The sequence below is a fragment of the Pteropus alecto genome, unplaced genomic scaffold (assembly GCF_000325575.1).
Source record: "Pteropus alecto unplaced genomic scaffold, ASM32557v1 scaffold28, whole genome shotgun sequence".
Classification (NCBI taxonomy): Eukaryota; Metazoa; Chordata; class Mammalia; order Chiroptera; family Pteropodidae; genus Pteropus; species Pteropus alecto.
Window position 1 is genome coordinate 118,304 of NW_006441063.1, and position 9,702 is coordinate 128,005.

The 9,702-nt window shown below is 38.0% G+C and overlaps 1 long non-coding RNA gene across 1 annotated transcript in view; it reads right to left on the reverse strand.

The window, feature by feature from the left end:
* Window positions 1–596: 596 nt before the first annotated feature.
* The window catches only part of LOC112484905, a 38,623-nt gene continuing 29,517 nt past the window's right edge, over window positions 597–9,702 (reverse strand). The window contains exon 3 of the long non-coding RNA XR_003048277.1: window positions 597–708. This is a non-coding gene — a long non-coding RNA (uncharacterized LOC112484905). The remainder of the gene's footprint in view (window positions 709–9,702) is intronic.

The following is a 9,702-nucleotide window of genomic DNA, read 5'->3' on the forward strand; positions in this document are numbered from 1 at the left end:
TAGAGACGAATTCTTTACAGAGTGCTCGGCTGGAGGAAGATAAGGAAAAGCAAGGCACTTAGTTAATTTTCATGAGCCATTCTTCTTGTCTGTAGCAATGTGTCCCAAGGCAATTCCCTAGGGTTTGAAACAGTTTCAACAGTAAACTTTATCAGACCACTGAGTGATGTTTTCAAAAGTGGTTAGTAGTCCTGACAGTCATAAATAAATCATCTTGCAGAAATTATTTAAATTATACATTATTGGTAATGATTATTCAGGCATAATGAACTTAATTGATTGTAAGAGTGGTTTTTTTTTTTAAGATAATGTAATAACTGCCAGTGTTAGTTTGTTGTTTTGAAGTGTGCACTAGTGGGAATGATTTAAAACTTTAAAGCATTTGATTTGCATTAGTTGTGAGAGATATTTCAAAATATGTCAACAGGATTGGTGCTCTCCCTGGATTGACCTGTCACCAAAAGATAAAGCTTTGGTTAATGCTCAAAGCCTCCTATTTTGAACCAGATATCTCAAGCAAATTCACAAAATCCAGTCAGTTCATTGGTTCTTGTCTCCTCCAACCAAAGAGGGAAAAAATAAGAAAGAAATCTTGCCACCAACCACTCCTCAGTCAGTTGAAGTCAGGCTGATATCCTCCAGATGCAGCGAAATATTACATAAACCTGTCTTCCTTGTTCCTCCCTCCAAAACTCAACATGGACCAACCTGTAGATCCAGAGAAGAGAATAAATAACATTTTAGTGAGTATGTGTGGCAGTCATGGAGATGTGCTGCTCAGATAGCCCTTCAAGAAAGAACTTGCCATTCAGCACCAAGGAGCTCGATCAGCTGACAGCCTCCAGCTATAATGCCTTCAGAATCTGCCTTAGCTTTGGAGCTGAGGCCAAGCTTTTCCCTGGCAGCCCCAGCCAATGACTCAGCATGGCAGAAATCCAGAGACTGGCCATTTCTGCCCAAAGCAAGACTCCTCTAACAGCAACTTTTCTTCAGAGTTCATGGTTGGGTTGGTAAGACTTTGTTAGATCTGTTTCTCAATCTGCAGGCTTTCCTTGCCCAATCCTGTTTCGGCCTCATTTTATTTTTCATAAGCTTTACCCCCAGTAAACCTATTGCACTCCTAATTCCATTTCCATGTTAGTTTTACAGAGGACCCACTGACACAGTGTGATTTTACATTTGGCTGCTGCCATCCCTGAACCAAGACCACCACTATCTTCATGAGGAGCTGTTAGATAGGAAAAGAACGTGGATGAAAAATGTTCATAAAATATTTTACTACTAATTTTAAGTCATAACTAATCCAACATGCTGGAGGTCTGAGTTGACTGGGACCCACATGAGGAAACTGTTGTGAGCCTAGCTGGATGCAGTCATGAGCCAGACTGAACAGCACTATCTGGCTTGTATGCTGTGCTGGCTTCCTTGAGTTAAAATTAATGCCCTAATTGGAAATGACTCAAATATTGCTCATTGTAATGAGAATGTTATGAAGGGGCCAAAGGAATTTAAAAACTCTGAACCCTGGAACTCCTCCAAAGCCCTGAGTCCTCCCAACAGGATAAGTGTGATGATCCCTCCAAATAAAAGGCCAAATCTGAGATTCAGATGGGCTGATGATAAGCAAAACCACTGAAGCCCTTGCTACATGTCAAATGCCAAGCTAGACACAGAAGACATAGTGAGAGAGAAAAAAAATCCTTGCCCTCATTGAGTGTGCATTCTAGTGAGTGGGATGCGAAAAGGGAGCCAGATAATAAAAAGTAAAGTATGTTATATATTAAATGGTTATAAATGCTGTGAAAAAAAATGATGCAGAGAAGGGGGATAGACCACTGGAACAGGGCTGCAATTTTTAATAGGGTATCAGAGAAGGCCTTACTGATAAGGTATCATTTGAGTAGGAGGTAAGGAAGTGAGCTATGCATATGTAAAAAAGAAAAGCATTCTAGTCAGAAAGAATAGAACTTGCAAAGACTCTGAGATGAAAATGTACTTATCATATTTGGGAAATATCCAGAGTGGTAGGACATGAGATTAGAGAGACAGCTAAAGTCAGATCATATAGGGCCTTGTAGGACACTATTAGGACTTTAACTTTGATAAGAGTGAAGAACCATTGGAGGATTTTGATCAGAGGAATGACACAATTTGGCTTATTTTAACAAGTTCACTCTGGCCACTATGTCGATGATAGACCAAAGAGGAGCTTGAGTGGAAGCAGGGAGAGCAGTGAGAAGCTACTGCAACATGACAAAATGATAATGGCTTGGAACAAATGGGGTAGCAGTGTAGGTGAAAAGAAATGGTTGGATTTTGGATATATTTTAAAGTAGAAACAATAGGATTTGCTGATTGATTGTATGTGTGGCATATAAAAGAGAATTAAGGATGACTCCAGAAGTTTTGTCAGAGTAACTGAAAGAACAAAGTTATTATTTCCTGAGATGAAAGACACTGTAGGATGAGCAGGTTTAGAAGGAAGACCATAAACTCCATTTGGGACATTTGAAGTGTAAGATGCCAATTACACCCAAGTGAACATTTGAGGAGGCAGTTGTACCATCAGAAAATTCTCAGGATTTGTTCTTGACTCAAATCAACCCAGAAGACAGTCTATCCAAGTAATTGCTAGGCTTCAATTTAAGAAATGCCAACCCTTTCCAGAAGGAACCATTTTGATGGTACATTCTCCCACAAGAAAATCCTACCATTTCCTTCCTCCGATGTTCCATATAACAGTAAGTGGTGACACCATCTATCCTGAAACCCTAAAAGTCACTCTCCTCTCTCTAAATGTCTCCTCATCACATACATATCTAATCAATCCCTAAGTTCTATTTATCCTCCCTCCTCTATGTGTCTAAGTCCATTTACATTTTTATCATTATTGTTATCCTCCTGGTCCAACTATCATCATTGTTCACTTGGACCACTGCACTTGCCTCCTATCTGGTCTCCTATGTTCTCTTACCTCCCTTCCATACATTCTTGATTCCACAAAGAAAGGGAAAGTTAGTATACAAGTTTGCACAGAAGTGCCCAGCATCCCCTCCTCCCAACCAGCTCTTGGGCTCAAAATCTAGTGGGTAGAAGGGTTAGAAACTTCCATATAGTTGTGTAGGAATTCAATAATATAAGGAGTAGTATTGAATAGTAGCAAATTATGATAATTGACACACTTCTAAATTGGATAATGACAAATAATGGTCATTGAATTTGGGGAAAATAATAAATTGAAATGAGCGTACTGGAAAGGGATAAAATAAGTTATGTGTCTTTGCTAGACAGTTCCTTGATATAAAGCTGAGTTTGATCACAGAAAATAATGTTACATTTCTTTGCACATCTGCATCAGGTAGACAATGTTAACCTGGTTCAATGGGCCATTACCCTTCCATCTGTATATACTCCTCCTCTGCCTGAATGTTCCCTCCCCACCCCAAACAGATTGCTATTTATCCTTCAGATCTCAGCCTCAATGGTTGCCTCAAAGAAACCTTCCCTGTCCCCAGATTAGATCAGTTCCCCCTTATGTCTGCTCTTAACACCTTCTGCATGTCCTTTACAGCACTTATCACAAGTGCAATTGTGCAATTACTCATTTAAGTCATTTTTTAATGTCTATCTTCTCTAGAGCATAAGCACCTGAGCAGGGATTATGCCTGTCTTTCTCACAGCAGATAAACAAGATATACCCTAAATTTCAAAGGCATAGCACAAGGTCTAGTGTATAGTATGTGCTCAATAACTTTGTGTTGACTGAATGGAAATTTTCAACAATAATCTGGAATTTTTTTCCTTCCTTTATCACACCCGCCTTCAATCATATAGGCAGCTCTGTGCCTCAGGGGAGGTATGTGATAGGACAGAAAGTCGAAAAAGTTTGCATATCTTTCTGGGTTTTGTTTTTTAAAAGCCTAAGCCTTTTGGAAAATATTCATAGATCTATATAGAGTTTCTTGAAGAAATACGTAAGGAAAACGATTTCCCTCAGACTAGAAAAAAATGGTCCCAGACTATCAGAAGTAAATGCTGATAGAACCCGAGGGAAAGGAGACCTGCATCTAATTCTCAGCAATGCCCTTGGGAAGGAGCAAGACCCAATAGAGAAATGGGTGCCACATGGTCAGGGACAGCATATGTCTCAGTGTAAACCAATTACAGAGGATGAGATGGACACTTACACACAGACATACACAGTACCTTGACCCTGGATAAGATCCCAGATATGGATAACAACCTTCAGAAAAGGAAAATGATTGAAGTGACATTTTGGAAAAATGTTAAGGTCATTTCTTGCACCCATGGGTTTGTGAAATGAAATTCACTAATGCTACACTCTTGATTTATCAAAGATGTATTTATATACAGGTTAGCTTTCATGTCATATTCAGCTTATTCTAATGTAATAATTTAAAACTGGACTCCCATGTATGGTGTTGAAAAAACCTTTTATACTTTACAATCACATTTGTTCTTTGTAATAATCCTGCAAGAGAGGGAAAATATATATTACTCCCATCATCCCATTTTACAGGTGAAAAAACTAATTCAGAGAGGTCAAATAAATGAACAAATGTCATATAGCTATACTAGAAGCAGTAGTGACCGTCTGACCACATTTTGGATCAATTTGTCCCAGCAGTTAATTTGCATTTTTCTAAATTTAGTTACAATTTTCAAATATTCTTTATATAACTGATGCTACATTATTTAGTTGTCGCTGAATTGTTAAATTTTCTTGTCTGTTGGTACAACTAAACTTTTTTTTTCTTTTCCATGAAACACAGTCTGCTAAAATTACCTGCTGTTGTTTGTGATTCTGGTGGTGATGCTGCCATCTGGAGAGAGGGGAGGCAGCTTGAGTGAAATTCTCATGTTTGATGTCTTCAAAGTGGGTCCTGCAATTACTTCTCTTTATTTTAAGTATTATGGTGTAGTAGGGCTACTCAGATTGTACAATGTGGTCCTAAGGTTTTTTAATGTTCCCCCAAATTCTGAGACTTGTTTTATAATCATGACTGCACAAAAACTTTCAATGGCTTAGCAGACTTACATAGTTACGAAGAAGTTTGCTTCCATGAAATACTCATGGAATAAAAAATACTTTCTTTGGTATTCAGCTATGTTAATGCCATTGGGAAGATGATCCTATGTTAGCCCTCCACCTTAATATTGTATATTGTTATTATAACAGTATTCCAAAGGCATTCGTTAAAAATAAAAATGTGATAAACCACTTTATTTCTTTCTAACATATTCAAATAGAGGGACAAAAGGGAGGCCGAAGCACTAAACAGAAATGATTTTATAACTATGAACATCAATCAGTGATTACTTGAACAATATGATAAAAAAACAGTATGATAAAAGACCTACTTTGTCTATTTCTCCATTTACATCCCCAAAATAAGCATACAGTTTATGAGAAAAACCAGTTTCACTGAGAGTATAACTATAAAGACAAAAGCATGATAGTGTGGAGCAGAGAATTCTGGGCTAAGAGGACAGCCATGAGGGCTTCCAGCCAGTTTTGTTGCTGGCTTGTCAGCAAATCATTAGCCTCTTTATGTGTAAGAGTCTTATTTGTGAAATAAAGATCCCTCCACCTGTTTTTTATCAAGTGTAAATGTATGTTAGGAGGATTAACTGTACAATCCCTTGAGCTCCAAGGGAAAAGTGAAGTGTGTAGGCAGCAGCTGAAGTCTTTTAAGTGGACATTAATACACCACTATACTAGCAGGTTGCCTGTGCATTGACACTTTCATTCCCTTATTTAGGAAAGTTAAGCCATCAAAAATAAATTTTTAAACAATCAATAGCTTTAGAATAAAAATAATAAATATAGGCATTATTTATCACTGTATTAGAAGACCCTCATCAATTAATCCATCAAGTTAACCAAGAGTGAAAGCATCATCTAGAAATTTGCTCCCCGCTATCAAATCTTATATGAGAGATAGATATTTATTGATGGACACATGTACACCAAATTCTTTTTTTATGTCATACAAATAGCTCAGTGCATAAGATACCATGTTACCATGTGAAATCAGAATGCAAAATTGTAAATATAAAATTTCAAAAAAATATTGTGTCTTAAAAAGTCATCAATTTTTAAAATTAGACAAACTATATCTGATCATTATATTATTCTTATTAAATATATTTTAATGAATAATAATTATTTTAATTTTCAGGGTTTTAAAAAACTGGACTAAGGCAATAATATAAAAAGTTAAGTTTCAGTCAGCACACTTAAAACATGTATAAGCTCTATCAATTTTATCTCTCAGATAGTTGTTAACATATAATAGCTTATAACCTCCATAAACTTTCAAATTAAGCTTCTATATGCTCTCTTGATTCATAATTTTATTCTCATGGACACGACCGATATCAGTTAAAGTTAAGTCACCTAATGATTTTCTCTTTAGAAAACTCACTACTAGCTGTTCATCGTACTTAAAATGAACAGTTTTCTTTATAAGAGATTCAAAATGCACTAAATACATACAAGGAGTGGATAATAAAGAACAATAACCAAATCAGAACATGGAATCTTCAGTCTAATCTTCAACTGAAAGAGTCGAAGTTCTACCTTTTCTGAGTAATAGAATGAAACTCACCAAAACTCACGTCTGTTCTTGTACAGTCAGATTTTGTCATTCACAACATAATAGTTAAGTTTCTCACAAATTAAACAAAAATAGTTTTAAGAAATAGAAAAAAAATGTTTTCTTAGAAGCAAGAATGGGCAATTTAGTAAATGTAAGGCCCTAAAAATGTAAAAGGGATATTAAAGTGCCATGCACATTCTTCTGCTTGGAGAAATTGGCTTCCAGAAAGAAAATAAGAATTGAATCAACTGGAACACAAATTAAATGATGGTAGTATAGTGTTAAAAGAGAGCAAATACTAATTTTGTTTTCCACGGCCTCTATACAATCTCATCACTGGTTTATCTCACTGGACATAGGATGCATATAGTGTATCAGTTTTCTAGTCCTGCATAACAAGTAGTTGTAAACTTAGTGGCTTAGAAAAACACACATTTGTATAGGTTAGAGTCTGGGCACAGTGTGCATGGATTTTCTGCTCAAGGTCCCACCAGGCTGACATTAAAGGCTTTTTGTCTGAGAATCAGGGTGCTCTTCCAGGCTCACTGATTGTTGGCAGAATTCAGTTCCTTGGGGTTGTAGGACTTAGATCCCAATTTTTCTGCATACTGTTGGCTGGTGACTGTTTTCAGCATCTGGAGGCTGCCCCTAGTTCTTTGCCATGTGGCTTCCATAGAAAATTCACATGGACATTTGCTTTCTTCTGGACCAACGAGCAAGTGTCACTCTGCCTTCCTCTTCTGTGACTAGCCAAAGAAAACTCTTTGCTTCTAAAGGGCTCACTGGATTAAGTTAGCCCACTGAGAACAATCTCCATTTCTTAAAGTCAATAGGGCCATATAACATAAAATAATCATGAGAATGATACCCTATCATATTTATAGGTCTTCCCTACATTCAGTAGGAGAATATATAAGGGTATGAGTCATTGGGGGCATCTTAGAATTCTATCAACCATACATAGTTTACAAAACATTTCCACATAGTTTATAATTTCGCACTCTCAGAAACTTTATGCCTTTTTTAAAATAAGAAAACTAAAATGGGAATATGGTAAAGAAGGGAAGAAACCATCAATTACAAGATCCCTACTGTGTTTCAGGACAATAATGGGTGCTTCTTATAAAATGTCTCTTTTCATTTTCACAAAACGTATGAGATGGTAGCCTTACCCCACTTTTCACATGAGAAAAACTAGGCTCAGAGTAGATGAGTAATTTGCCCAATGTCACAAGACATGTAAGAAGTATACCAAAGACTTATACCAAGTCCTTTGATTCTAATCCCCTTTTTTTCTTTTTCTTTTAAGATTGTTAATTATAATAAGAATAAAATACTTTGTATGATGTGTGTTTGCAAAAAGACCAGATTTACTGATGTAAGAAAGTCCATGGGTGTGACAGGTGAGCAGAAAGCTGACAAATCTGCAAGTGTGATTCAAATACTGTGGAAGTGCTCAAAAAAAAATATAAGACCCAGAATGTTGGACTAACTTTGTGGAAGCCAATGTAGCCACACCTATTAAAATTACAAAAACAGGAAGAGGGAGAAACGGTGTAGATGATAGAGGCTTTATTCATTCCCCTTGCGACCAAATCAAAGTTGTGACAGAAACACATAGCAAACAGTAAGCAAAGTCGCCTGGGATCTAGATCACCAGAAGCACTACAAGTAGGGAGAGAAATAAGAAATCACCCTGCAATGGTAGAAGGTAGGAGGGAGTAAAGAAACAAGGCTGCCCAGTCACCAGTGGCTGAGTGGGACAGAGGCTGCGGCAGTGGCAGCTGGCAATTACAGACGCCGCTTAAACAGGCTGTGTCCACAAGCAAACTTTTGTGGTGATGGACCTGCTCACTCTGAACGCCAGCGCCTGGTCGGCTGCTTGGGGGACACCAGGGACTTACAGGGGGATACCAAGTTGTCAGAGCGAGGGCCAGAGGCTAGGATCTCTCCCAGGCGGAAGTGCTGGCAGTATCCATTGTTCCTCCATTGACCTCTCCCCTTTCCCAGTGTGTGGACGCAGTGCCACCATTGCTGAGACATCATCAAACTGGATAACAGAAGTCACTCCACCCAGAGGATTCCCTGAAACGCCTCCTCCCCCAACTCGTGGCCCCACACAAACCACATCTAGTTGTGTCCTTGGTGAGTCAGGTGCTCTTTGCTAAGCAGTTCCAAAACTGACACTTGTGGCAGCTGGCCTCTGTTTCTGGCATTGCCTCTTGAGGCAACTATAAGCACAGCATCTGTGGATTGCTTGCTGAATCTTAAAGGGTAGCACCGGAGGGGCACAGGCTGAGGCTAAACTCGGCCTGCGGCCAAAACCCTCTTAGAACTGTGCCACCGGATATCTACTACACAAAGCCATGCTAATAAGACCAGGTGACTTAGGAGCTTTGCTTAGTACATAGAAACAGACATGAGAAGGCAGCCAAAATGGGAAGACAAAAAAGCAGAAACCACATGAGAGAACAGAAGAGAGATCCAGGAATAATGGAGTCAAGCAACCTAACAGATGCAGAGTTCAAAACACTGGTTATAAAGATGCTCATTGAACTTGGGGGAAGTGTAGATGAATTCAGTTAGAACTTTAACAGACATAAAAAATAAAAATGGAAGTGGAAATTATAAAAGGGAACCAGTCAGAAATGAAGAACACATTATCTGAGATGAAGGGAATATTAGAGGGAATCAACAGAGTGGATAAAGAGGAGGATTGAACCACTGATATAGAGGATGGAGAATCCAAAGACACTCAACCAGAATGGTAAGTAAAAGGAAGCCAAGACTATACTAATAATTTAAGGACTTATGGGACAAAATTAAATGTAAAAATATCCGTGTCATAGAGGTACCTGAAGGAAAACAAGAAGGTGAAAAGCTATTTGAAGAAATAATGATGAAAAACTTCCCTAACTTGGTGAAGGAAATAGACATATGACCCCAGGAAGCTCAGAGAGTCCCAAAAAAGAGGAACCCAAAGAGGCCCACACCAAGAGACATCATAATTAAAATGCCAAAGTTTAAAGACAAAGAGAGAATTTTAAAAGCAGCAAGAGAAAAGCAATTAGTTACCTAC